Below are 12,697 nucleotides of genomic sequence, written 5' to 3' on the forward strand. Positions count from 1 at the left end.
GAGGCAGAAATTCGTCTGACGCGTTGTTTGGGGGGGAAGGCAGCACCAACCACTCCTGCCTGCCGTGGTGGCTGTGGGCCAGCTCACTTCGCTACGACAACGGTGCATTTTCCAGCACAGGTGAGGCTTATGTTCCCTGCAGTTTTCTCTTAAGGTCAAATCTTAACAGCCTTTGAGACCAGCAAACAGTGACAGATTGTTAAAAGGGCTGGGACTGCACCAGTCGCCCTTGCCCGTGCCGTTTTTGGCGCACTGTGTAACCCACACCCGAGGCAGGCTCTCAGGCTGCAGTGATGCACCGTCTCCTCGGCCTTTGCAGGCCTTCACGGGGAACACGGGCTAAAATTCTCCAGCCTTTTAACTGCAGTTCTTGTCAGGACTGTGGGTCTCTGCGATACGAAACAGCAGGGGAAGAGAGAGACGTGGGCATTTCCCCACGAGGTCTGTTGGATCTCAGAAGGAACGTAGCCAAAGCCAGCCTGGCTGCAGTCGGAGTCAAATGGGAGGTGCACTGCGCGTCACACCGTGCAAGGTACTCAGGAAATCCTGGCCATTCGTACAGCGTTTGTATTAATACAGCGATGCATTAATATAGTTATTCAGACACATGCAAGCACAGGATGGATTCAGAAGGTTTTAGGACTAGATCTCTTCTGGTCAGCACTGGTGAAACTGCTGCACTGAACCTTTCTTCAGCAGTGTTTGAGCCAATGGTATTCTGGCATATCCTCATCTGCGTATCTTGTTTCACACGAGAAGTCCCACGAGCAACACCCTGGAAAGAAACTGAACAAAAATGTCTTTGAAACCTGCCACATGGAAGAAATTCAGTTACATAACGTAGTCACAGCGGCTGGTCCTATTCTGGTATCGTCACATCTGCTGTCAGCCAACAGATGTGGCGATGGAAAGAGAAGAGGGAATCCGGAAGGAAACTGAGCATTAATTGGGTTACTTGGAGGAAAGATCCTCGATTAGTATGCAGTCCTTCAGCGCCACAGGCTGGCACTACTGCTGGCTGGACAGAGATGCCAAGCAGGCATAGGGAAGAAGCAAATTATATCTCTCTAGCAGGCCGATGAAGTATGTACATTTGTATATGCTACAGCAGCCTGGGTGAGTCCATGGAGCGTTGCAGTGGGGAGAGCTGTACCAGCCCAAATTCGTTCCCCAGGCCCTGATGCCCCTCTGGTAGCTAGAGAGGCTGTAGAAGCTTTTACCGCCTGTGAGCCTCTTCCCACCCAGCCATGCATGAGTTCAGGGCTGCACGCTCTGCGTGGAATTTATTTTAAAGCGAGACTCTATTTAGCCGTGATGTCAACTGCAGCCAACTATAAAAAGATCAGTAATGCTCTCTGAAAGTGTAACAGCTGCTGCTCTGCACAGTCTCTGGTGTATTACCAGCCCGCCCTATTTCATGTGCACACAACCAAAATAAAATACTATAGCAATCCTCTTATTATATAGTTCAAGGAATTGGGGACATGAACTCTCCAGAGACTAGGAGGAATTCAAGGTTAACCAAATGGGGTAATTTTACACAGTTTGTTAACAAAAAGGTAATTGTATTCAGATGTACAATATAGCCTGATTTTTACCTGCCACCTGACTACATGGTGTTAGCAATTCCTACATAATGAAAACAGACCAACAAATATTTCCTTCGGGCGGTTTTGCTAGTTGTTGTTAACACGCAGTTATAAACTGAGCTCCCGTCTGTACTGCACGGGAGAAGTCCAGCAATGCATTACCTCATATGTAAAACATACTTTTGTCCTTACCAGGACATGGCCACACATGTCTGAAAACACACTAACCGGGCCCCGAGTTTCCCTGAAAGCAGAGGAAGTGATTCAGAAAACAGGATCTGTTAAGCTACAGCGAGCAGCCAAGGTTAGTGAACGTGGCACTGTGCTAGCAACACGTACCACCGCAGGGGCTGGAGACGTGGCCGTGGCCGGGTCTCCGATTCAGCAGAGCATCTCCAGGAGGCGGCCACAGTAAAGCCGAGGCTTTTACAGAATCCGAACAACAAGCATTTGGCAACAGCGCCTGCATTTCACTTTGTGGACTTCCTTCTGTCGAGGACCTCGATACCTTTCCCAAGGGTGAGTGTCTCCGTTTTACTAAAACGCGGGAAGGTTGGGCGACCTGCCCGCGGTTAGGCACAAGTCAGCGGGTGGCAGAGCAAGAACCGGCACCTGGCCATCCCGGCTCCCCTTTCCCCCTTCCCATCCCGCTGCTCCCTGGCGAGCTGACGTTGCCGGGTCACTAGCAGGCCATGCAATGTAACTGGTTGTAATCAAGCGAGAGAGCTGAACCAATATGCGGCATTTTCATTAACGCGGGCAGTTCGGTGCCGCCGCTCGCGCTGATGGGAAGCGGCCTCCTGCCTCACCGTGCCGAGGCCCGGCGTGAGCTCCAGGACCCTCCTGCATGCTGGGGCGACCTGGCAAGACGGGGCAGTGCCGGGGACAACTCCGCTGTGCCTAGGCCGGTTCTGTGCATTTTGTAGTGCAGATGGGGCCTTTGTAGTGTGGTGAGGAGCTGCCTGTTTCTAGGTGACAGGTAAACGCCTTTGACACGGCTTTAAGTGGCGGGGACCGTGCCGGCCGGAGAGGAAATGGCCGGCTGCCAGCCGGCGGCTGTGACCGAAGGTGCCAGGGCAGTTAGGCAACGTGAGGGATGATTTTGCACCAGACACAGCCGCTGCGGTGGAAGTGAGCACCCGCGGTGCAGACGAGGCTGCATCTCGGTGCTTTGGCCAGGCTTGTTGAGCCGTGCGGCAGCGCGGCCGTGCCGCTGGCACGGGGGCATCTCGCCTGCCCAGGCAGGCACGGTGCCATCCTTCCCGCCTGGCTCTGTTAAAAACCTTGGGTTCCTCCGCGTCCCCAGGGCGTCCAGCCCTGCTTGTCACTCGTCCGCAGGTATGCGTGGTGCCTCGTACCTTGCTTGTGAACTCGTTTTGGTGCAAGCGGCAGGTAGCGCTGTGAGAGACCACGATCCTCCAGTTGCTTTGCTCCGGGAGCTGCTCAGCCGAAAAAAGTGACTATGCCTCTCTCTCAGTGCACCAAAATCAGATGTCCTTATCCTACAGGTAGAGGCAGCAGTAGTTGTGTTTTGGGCTTTTTTTTCTTTTTATTCAGTTGTCCATGTTGCAAACTCATCCCAGGCTCAGAATGGAGATAAATTCCTAAGACCAACAAGAGCCAACCTGAATGCGTGACGGACGCTAGTGACCCTCACGGGACTCGGCGCCCTGGGTCGCGGCATGGAAAACAAACCTCACCCGGAGCAGCCCCTCGGCGTAAGATGAGCAGAATCAGAGGCCGACTGAGGGAACTAGTTCCTGTATGTACAAATACACATGCAAACATGCTATACAGCAGTTTAAATAAACTCATGCTGAAGAAGGGTGAGTTGTGCCAACAGCTTGTAATGACATGCTGTCAGGTAAGAGCTGGCACATTTCTTGTGTCCAGCCGTGTATACGTAATGGTATCACAGCAGGAGCTGAGCTGCTGTGGAATTTAAGGTTGTGGGGTTTTTAATAGCACCTAGGGGACAGGATACTGGCACTCTCTGAATATTCAGTAACTTCCCAGCCAGAGCCTCTATTCATCCTCTAATCATCTACAGATTATTTAGGAGTTTACTTTATCCTGTGATAACTAAGAGTGCAGTTCTTCAGGTGATGAGCAGTCTCCTTGCTAAATAGGGATGGCTGAGGCTGTTTTTTGCAAAGCTTTTGTCTACCTTTGCCCGAGCCTTCGTGACAAATAAGTGGCTTCTACACTTGTAGAGGTAAGACCAGTAAATCATCAGCTATGAACCCATTTGTTCAAAGAAGAAAAGAAAGTAGTTCTGCAATTCTACACCAGTGACAAGATGAAGCTGTCTCATACAATAGCCCTAGAAACCTCTAGGCTCCTGGTATTCTGATTCCCTGGCTATGATTTTCCACAGTGACCAAGCAATGTATTTAATCCTTTCACTGCCTCTGTGTAGGGTCTTGGAGCTTTAAGGTGTTGGAAGGAATCATCAGACTAACTCCTTCAAGGCCTTAGCAGGCAAGTTCTTGCACTGTGCCCCTGGGCAAAAAAAAAGAAGTTTTCTTCCAAAGCACATGTTTTTCCTTTAGTATGCTTTACTAGTTTAGGAAAACAAGCTCTTCCTTTAAAAAAAGAAAGTTCTTTGAAAACCTGGATCTTTTGCAAATAATGTGTTGCTAAAGCTGACATCTTGTTTCTCCCCACCGTGGTTAGAGAAAATTTCTTCTCTGAACCTTCAAGACTTTTCAGTCCTCCTAATGGATTTTTTTTTCACCTGACTCCTAGAGGTCTGCTTAAAGATCAGAATGATTACATATTTAGTTGTGCATTAAACTACTTGCCTCTAAGTATACGGTAGTCTTTTCATCAAACCCATCATAGTGGATACTCTTATTTATTCCTGCGGGAGCTGGGAGGCCTAATCAGGCCCAGCACTTGCTGATGTGATCAGTAAAGCCTGGTGACTGGCTTATTCTGTTAAAATGATCAGCAGTGAGATAATTACATTCCACATGCAAATCGTCGTTGAGGGAGCCTGAAGGAATACCCACCGACCTCAACGGGGCATTTCACACCACAGTGATAAGGTTCAGCCAGCAAAGAATGCTACTGCCCTCTTTTTGAATAGAGAGGATTAGCAAGAGCTGTCTGTCTGTCTGTTAGTCTGCACTTAGCACCTCCAAGTAAGCTGTTTGCCAGGACAGACAGACAATGTTTTGGAATCCATCTGGCAAAGGCCTTCTTCATCCAGGTTTGTTCTGGGAAGAAACTTCAGGTGCTGTTGCGAATCTCAGAGCATGTTCTTTCACTGAAAAATATTGTTGTGCCGTTATATAAAGGCTGCTCAGCTATTACAGTGATGGGCACTCTATTGAGGCCTCTAATAAAAGCAACGCACAAAAGGAGATATGACATTTGCACATTGTTGGGCATAAGGGCTTGTCTATAGCAGGAAGAATTTCTTGCTTTGGGTATCTCAGAGAAGTTAAAGATGCAGTCTTCCTGCCTATGTCAGTATAACTGCATCTGCACGAGGGCTTTTATCAGCATAACCATGTCAGCAAAAGGTCCATCTCTTAACTGATATAATTACACTAATAAGGCTCTTTAAGTGTAGGCCAGCTTATACAGATGCTGCAGACAGAAGGAAATGAGAGAATTGCTCCTTTCATCATGATAGCCTAATGTCAGAGGCCTGATGCTGACATTTCGAGCATTGTTAACCTCTGCTATTTTAGGACTGTTGTGTAGGAGCCTGTCACCACTGGATCCAGCTTTCAGATACTTCTGGGAATACAGGGCAGATATCTGGGTAGTGAGATGTAATCACCTTGGTTAAGGTTCTCCTTTGAGAACTTCTCATCTACTTCTTGCCCTGTTTTTCCCTGTTGAAACTCCTTCATATGCCAGCAAGCCCAGCCCTTGTTTTACTTGAGCTCCATGATGAGATCCCCAGTGGATGGCTCCATGACTACATTAAATTACATGTTAGTATGTCCTTCCCCTCTTCCTTCAAAGATTTCATTATCTTGCACAAAGGCATGTGAAAAGAGGATTAATGTCTCTCTGTATTTAAGAGGAAAAATAGATGAACTGTTCAGCAGTGATTCCTCTCAACCACGAGCAAGACATGGAGCAGGAGCTATGAAAATAAATTTGAAGCCAGAGGTGCTGGTTCAGATTACAACTGTGCTAGATGTGCTAGTCTCGAACTCCGGCTTGGTGAAAAATGAGGGTTTGGCATTTTACGGAGTGGCTGTCTGCGGCTCCCTTTGCCATTGCACTCATTCACACTGCTCTCCGTGCAACCCTTCACCCTGACAATTGCACTGTCTCCATTGTTTATGGGGCCGGGCTGTGAACCAGATCTGGGAATAGAGCCAGCTTAAAAAAAATAAAAGACAGAAAGAAAGAAAAGGGTGGGAGAAAGGAGGGAGGCTGTATTCTCACTAAAAGCCAGTATTGCCACTGAAACCCCATCTTATCAAAACACAGCCTTCTGCAGTGGTGGGAAGAGGAGCCACAGTCTCTCAGAGGGACATCTGCAAGCCAAGAAGAGGCACCGTAACCAGCGCAGCCTGTACACAACCCCAGATTTGTGACACTGCCTCGGAACAAAGGCTCTTGCATTGCTTTTGTAAGAAAATATGTTATTGCTCATCTCCCTTGAGGACATCCTACTCACAGATAGAGAGAAGGGGAGGTCCTGTCTCAGGACTTGGTCCAGGGCTATCCATTAGGAAACTGGAGTGTGGAAGTTTTAACTCAAAGCTTCCACCTCTGCTCACCAGCCTTGCTCCCCACAATCTGCCCTGATGTTATTGTCTTGATGAGAGGAAAAAAAGAAAAAGAAAAAAAAAGAGAGGAGAAAATGATGTCAAACAGCACTGCCAGTTGATGGGAGTTGTGTGATTCCCAGCAGTTGTTCTGTGCACTCGATTTCCACCTGTGGCTCTTGCCACCATGAACAAGGCCCAGAAAAGCCCTAAGGGCATGGAAGTGACTGGATGGTGTCCCTCTGCGCCGGATCTGCCTCTCCACTAGCCACCCCCAAATCCCAAGAGGTTGAAATTGCCTGCTGTAGTGCGTTTCTAAAGTTCACTTCTAGCACAGAATAAGGGAGATAAAAATGCACTTCCTGCACAGAAAATGTGTTCTCCAGGGCAGAAGAGGAGGAAAACAAACTACCCAGTGTTCTCCCTGTCCCAGTAAGAGCAGAGGAGCCGGACTGGCGTAGCTGCTTCCTAGGGTGCAGTTTGGGATTACGGCTGAGCCGATGCACAAGCCGGCTGCTGCCCCAGCCTCCCCTTCGCCCTGCTTTCCTTACACTGCATCTCGCGGCCGCGTGGCCACAGGGCCAATCTGCTCATCTGGCTGATGCAGCGCAAAACTAACCATGCAATAAAAACAGGTAGTTTTCAGCCAGATCAGCCAGCTGAATCAACTCGCCCTGAAGCCACTCCATTGCCAGACTGGGCGCAGGGGAAAGGGCAGCAGAGCACAGCCAGGTGTGGAGGGGGACGGCCAGCATCCCTCTTTGGCCTCAGCTCGCAGCCCCAGCAGCGAGCTGCCCCGACAGGCCAGCTTGCCCGTCCCCGTCCTGGCTGCCAGCAGTGCTCCTGGTGCCGCCGGCGCTTGCCTGGCCCCTCGCTGAACCAGACCTGCTCTCCGGCCGGCAGAAAGCTGTGCCAGCAGCGAGGCAGTGGATAGCTTTCTGCCTGCTTCACACAGGGAAGAGGATTGCTGAGAGGCTGGGCAAGCACTGGAGCTGGGGAGTGGTGTGGCTGGGAGGAGGCAGGGTGGCTCCTTCCAGCAGCAGCCATTTCATCAAACCTCACTCTCAATTTAACCCAAAGCAGGAAAAAAACCAAACAAACCCCAACTCCAAGAGAGCCACAGCCAAGCAGATGGGAACCACTGAAAAGCGTGCATCTGATCTTCGGATGAAGAAGGGCGGGTTTCATGCCCACCGTTGAAAGGTAGGGTGTCCTGCTGGCTGGGCAGGAGGAGTGACATGAACAGCACCACGTCTTGCACACTCAGCCCTGCTCTTCTCGGGGGATGGTGGGGGGGTCGGTAAACAGCTCTGCAATGAAATCACCTCTCGGCCTGTTATTTACTGTGCCACTGGGCCCTTGGAAAGCACACGGGCAGATATAGTTCATTTTAAAATAAATCCGAGCGGAAAGGAGGCAGGAGGAAGAAGCAGGCATAGAGCAAAGCACAGGGCAGGACCTGCCCGGCGGCATCAGGGGTCTCGAGCCTGGTCCGCGCTGGTCCGCGGGGGCCTTGCGGGGACACGTGTGCAGGTGGGGGCCAACCCCAGCAGAGGTACCGCACCTCTGCGAGGGGTGTTTGAGCAGCAGCGCTGGCTGCTCAGCACCTCGGGGGTGGAAGTCATTGCTCTGGCTGTTGATTCACAGGTTTTTCTGGGCAGATAGCCAAAGATGCAGTTGCTAATTGCATCAATTTCCATGTCCTCTCTTCTGTAAAATCAGTGTATTAGAGGAGCTGGTTAAACTCAGGAAATTCCTGGCCGTATCTTACTGGGCAAAGACTTCTTGATAGCAGTGCTGTACTACTTCCTTCAGCTCGTGTGCCTGTAAAAGGTGTGGTTGTTTACGGAGTTGTACAGCTACAGACGCAATCATACCAGCATAAGATATATTAAACTGTTACAGCTAATTTTATTATACTGAACCGAACTGTTCTTTTATGATCACTTGTATCCGGTCTAACTGCATCCATGCTAAGGGGTATTTGCTGTCTCTCAAAATGGAAATATTATGTGAAGATGGACTTTAGCATGTATTTTATTCCTCAGGACTCACTCTAGCACTAGGTCAATAAACCTGGTTTCAGCTGTGCTTGCCGACACCGCTGAAAAGGTATTGCCAGACCCTACATCCGATACATAACAACTGTTATACTGCAGCTCTGGTAATAATTTAGAGAAGTCAGTGTAAATGTCACCATAAACTACCACATAAATTGCAAGGCAGCAGCACTGGAACAGGGCTACCTGCAAAGCAATGACAGCTAGTTGAAATTATCCAGCCTGCTGCAGGGAGGTCCCAGGAGGGGCTGACACACGGGCAAGATTGCAGCTGTACTGCAGCCGTTCGGAGTCATCCAACAGGGTGTGAAACACACACGGCACTGTGTGTTCCTGGCTGCAAGGCAAGCTTAGGCCAAGTTTTAAAGGAGACCTTGAAGGAAAAATAAGTTTGCATTGTGCCTATTTTCAGGTATATACCCAAACTGCATACTACTTGCTACCTGAGAAGTTACCTTTCTTTTTTTTTTTTTTTCCTCCATTTTTATGGCTTTCGTTACTTAGTAGAGAAACTGAAGCTATTAAACCTGGTGGAGCCTGTGGAGGAGGTCTTACAGAAAGGGATTCAAAGTGCTCTCTGCCTGAACTGAAAAGTAGAAGCATAAAATCTTGATTGGCCTCTTCTTCTCCCCAGAGTTTGTAGCACATGTGAGTCAACAAGTACTAATGAAAAAAAGGCAGATTTAAATGACTTAATAGAAATCGCTCTCAGCGAATCCTGTGGCGACATTATACAATTTGTTGTCTCAAAACTGCCAATATCAGCTGGTCCAAAACAATTTACTGCATGTGCATAATTGGTTGGCACAGTCTTTGAGCTTGATGCGTTTCAAACATCTAAATTGCTACTGAGAAGATCTGCTGTTTGTCACACGTGCGGTAGGGTCACTCTGGGCTGCTAGGTTTCAAGAAGACCAGTAGGCCACCATGAGAAGCCACTTGGTGGCAGATCATTGGCAAAGCACTGGCAGATACACTGTGCTCCTGTGACAGAGATGTTCTCCATCTCAGTCTTCCAAAATGAAAATAATTCAATTTTTTTAAAAAGACAGAGATCAACAAAACTATGAGGGGAGAAAAAAATATATATACTCTTTAGTCCAGCTTATATCAGCCAGAGCACTGTAGAGACATAGGTACAAATCAAATTTGTTTTCCTTTGTGTTATTAGCAGTGTGGGGAGTCCACCATGCTGTAACAGTGCCTCCACAGGTGGTTTTACAGTATAAGATCAACTCCTAACTAAACTGCTTGTATGCACCCATTAAGGAAAGGCAGCATAAATCCAGACAGACAAAGAGCAAGCCTGTAATTTAAAGCAAAAGAACTTGACCACCGTCTTCCTTCTGGCCCTAGACTGCTCCATCCAGTAAACTCTCATGAATGGAAAATGAAGACAGCAAAGGAAGAAATCGAACCGTCATGTTCTGGAAAAGGTAAATCCAGTTACTACTCACAAATGCAATTTAACTGCCAAACCTTGGGGAACTTAAGCCTTGCACTAATCTTCCCAAAACCTTCCCAAAGATACACGTAGCCTTTCCTTCTGGTCACTGCACTTTCCTCTCTCCCAGTGAAAAGCCTGGGAGTGCAGTTCCTCAGCCAGGGCACCTGTGGGCTGGTACGCGTCCAGTAGGTCTGCGGAGGTTGCTCACGCTTGGTTTATTGAATGCAGGCATTCCTGGGAAGCTGATAATGACATTTTCGTAATGAATGACTTACATTTGCTATTTTCATAGTGAATGGCTTACATTTCTGAGCCCACAACACAGTGCCAGACCTAGCTGTTCAGATCTGTTCATTTGAGATAATCAAATATTTAGCAATCTTGCTCTAGCAAACAATACATTAGGCCACATCTTACAAAGCAGGGCTCCTTCCTCTGCTAGCAGCTACTGCGTAAGTGGAAACTCCTTCGAAGGACAGCACAGGCTGGAGAAGCACCCGTGGTTCACTCATCGATACCTAGGGAGGAAGGACCTACAGTCTTTTACCTGTGAATACCAGAAGAGTAAAATAGCTATTTGCTTAAGTGGGACTAATCCTCTATGAACATTTTAATGGTTTACTGTACAATAGCGATGAGTGCATTGGTGGTTTTTTGCTGTTAAACATTCACTAGCTTTAATTAAATAATTAATTTGTTACATAATAAGTTTCTAGGACTACATTTCCTAGTGAAAACCTTTGTTGCTGGATCGAGGCTACCTCTTTGGGACTTGAATCTCTTCTGTGTTTTCTTTGCTATGCAGAATCAGTTACAATAAGTAAATGAATAATTTAATAGCGGAACTTAGCATCTTCATCCTATCTGTGAATTAAGCTAGGGTTTTTTTCTCAAATGCATAAAGTATTGGGAACTCTTTGTCATAATCATTTGGCAAATACTTCTTGATTTATAGGAGTCATAAGCAATTCATTGAGAGTGCTAGAAATATGAGGTGTAAGTCATACTGGCTGCAGGCAAGGGCCAGCTGCTCCCTGCAGGATGGGGAGCTGGGAGCCAAGAGGCAACGCGGTCAGCAGGGTGCAAGCCCACGGGTTGGGCTGTAGGGGCGGATCTGGGGGCCTGGGACCCGGCGCAGGCCTGGCTGCGACGCGGGGGGCTGTAGCACAGGCGGGGGACAAGGGTGAGAGCCTCAGCGGAAAGCAGCTCCCACGGGCTGGGCGCTGGTGTTGGGCTCTCCGCCACGCTGCCCACGGCCGCCACGGCTGTGCCATGGCTGAGCATGCCCTGAGCCCCCGCAGCCAAACCTCCAGGAGGATGAGGATGCGCTCAGGGCCCTGTGGTTGCCTGGACAGGTAGCTCCAGGTAAATTTCTATTTTTTTACTTGATGAATATGTCTTGAATTGCACTCTTTAATTCGAATAGCCATCTCTACCAGTTCAAAGTTTAGTTCTGGAAAAATATTTTGTCTTTTGTTATTGCCTGTAAACTTCTTTCCCAGACCAGGATTTCCTGACTCCTCTCTAATGTGAACCTCCATTTGCTAATGTATTGTCTCACAGATATTCCCCTTCCTATACCTACCTGATCAGGCACTCAGATTGTCCACCGGTTGCGTATCACTCCTTCAGCATTTACTGATGCAATAGTGTAGCACTAATGGTTTCTTACTGTGTTTAGAAATACAGCTTGGAAGCAGCATGAAATGAAGGAGTCAATATAACGTGATCAGCCCATTCCCCACAGAGAGCTAGGGCTACAGGGGACACAGGTGGAGAGTCACTAAAGGCAAATCTGTGCTGCCAGGGGCTCTCAGCGCAGAAACCTCACACTAACGCAAACCTCGCCACAGAGCTGTGCCAGCGCAGGGCTGGGCCTCAGCTACGCCTTGGCTAGACACAGCCCTAACAGAGACGTCTTGCTTTCAAGCCTCCAGCTGGTACCTCTCCAAGATACCACGTTGCACTCTGTGGAGAAACCTGCTCAGCTGGCGCCGGCTCACATGCTCTGCCATGGAATAGCAAAGCTGGCACAAGCAGAGAGGAGTAGTCTCACATTTGCTAAGCACACCAGACATGAGCTACAGGTGACATCTTCCCACGAGGGAAATCAGTTTTCTGTGATACTACTACAAACTAGCCCGTCAAGGCAAAGACTGTGGAGCATCTTGGATTTAGCTTGACCACCCAACACTTAGGCAAATTTAGGACTGTCTGGTTCGGGCTAATCTAATATGAAACAGAAACACCTCTGTTTTTCCTAGGATATAAAATGAAATAATTATTTCCTTCTACTTGGATGAAACATAGCAAACCCTACAGGGCTCGGTCAGAACTTCTGTTTCTTTTCCTGTGAGGATGCATTCTCAAATACGCAGTCCAGAGTTTCTCAAAGTAAACACTAAGCTTAATCTAACTATGGTTTAAACTATGGAATGGAATTAATGCTATAACAAAATATTTATGAAGCACAAGCTCTGTAAACCAAGCATGAAATGTGTCAGATAAAAACTTTGAAAAATACAGGTTTTAATAGAAGTAATTTTATAGATGTACAAAGAAACCTTGAAGTGAAGCTGGATCTGATGCTGAAATGGCAGACTTGTAAAACAGAGTGCAGGCATGTATGAGGAGATAAAATTATCTGTTCTGCTGTTGATTTGGTACAAGAGATAGCACCAAATAGTCACTACTGAGAACAGTGCACCCTTGAAAGCTAGAACTGCCAAAGGAGGGTGACACGTCTTTGTTCTGTAACCTCAGTCAGGAAAAAGCAAAGTATAGAGCGTTATGTTCGATCCTCAGTCAAAAACAAAAAAACGCCAGTGAAGGAGCTGGAGAGGATTTCCAATCAGTTGTAAA

At 47.9% G+C, this 12,697-nt stretch overlaps 1 long non-coding RNA gene across 1 annotated transcript; it reads left to right on the forward strand.

Annotated features, from left to right (window-relative positions):
• Nucleotides 1-1,416: 1,416 nt before the first annotated feature.
• LOC112980013 (uncharacterized) lies at nucleotides 1,417-12,697 on the forward strand. Its single transcript, XR_003258330.2, has 5 exons — nucleotides 1,417-2,108; nucleotides 3,173-6,189; nucleotides 7,412-7,531; nucleotides 9,745-9,824; nucleotides 11,517-12,697. It is a non-coding gene; the product is annotated as an uncharacterized LOC112980013 (long non-coding RNA).

Source organism: Dromaius novaehollandiae, chromosome 3, assembly GCF_036370855.1.
Source record: "Dromaius novaehollandiae isolate bDroNov1 chromosome 3, bDroNov1.hap1, whole genome shotgun sequence".
Taxonomy (NCBI): Eukaryota; Metazoa; Chordata; class Aves; order Casuariiformes; family Dromaiidae; genus Dromaius; species Dromaius novaehollandiae.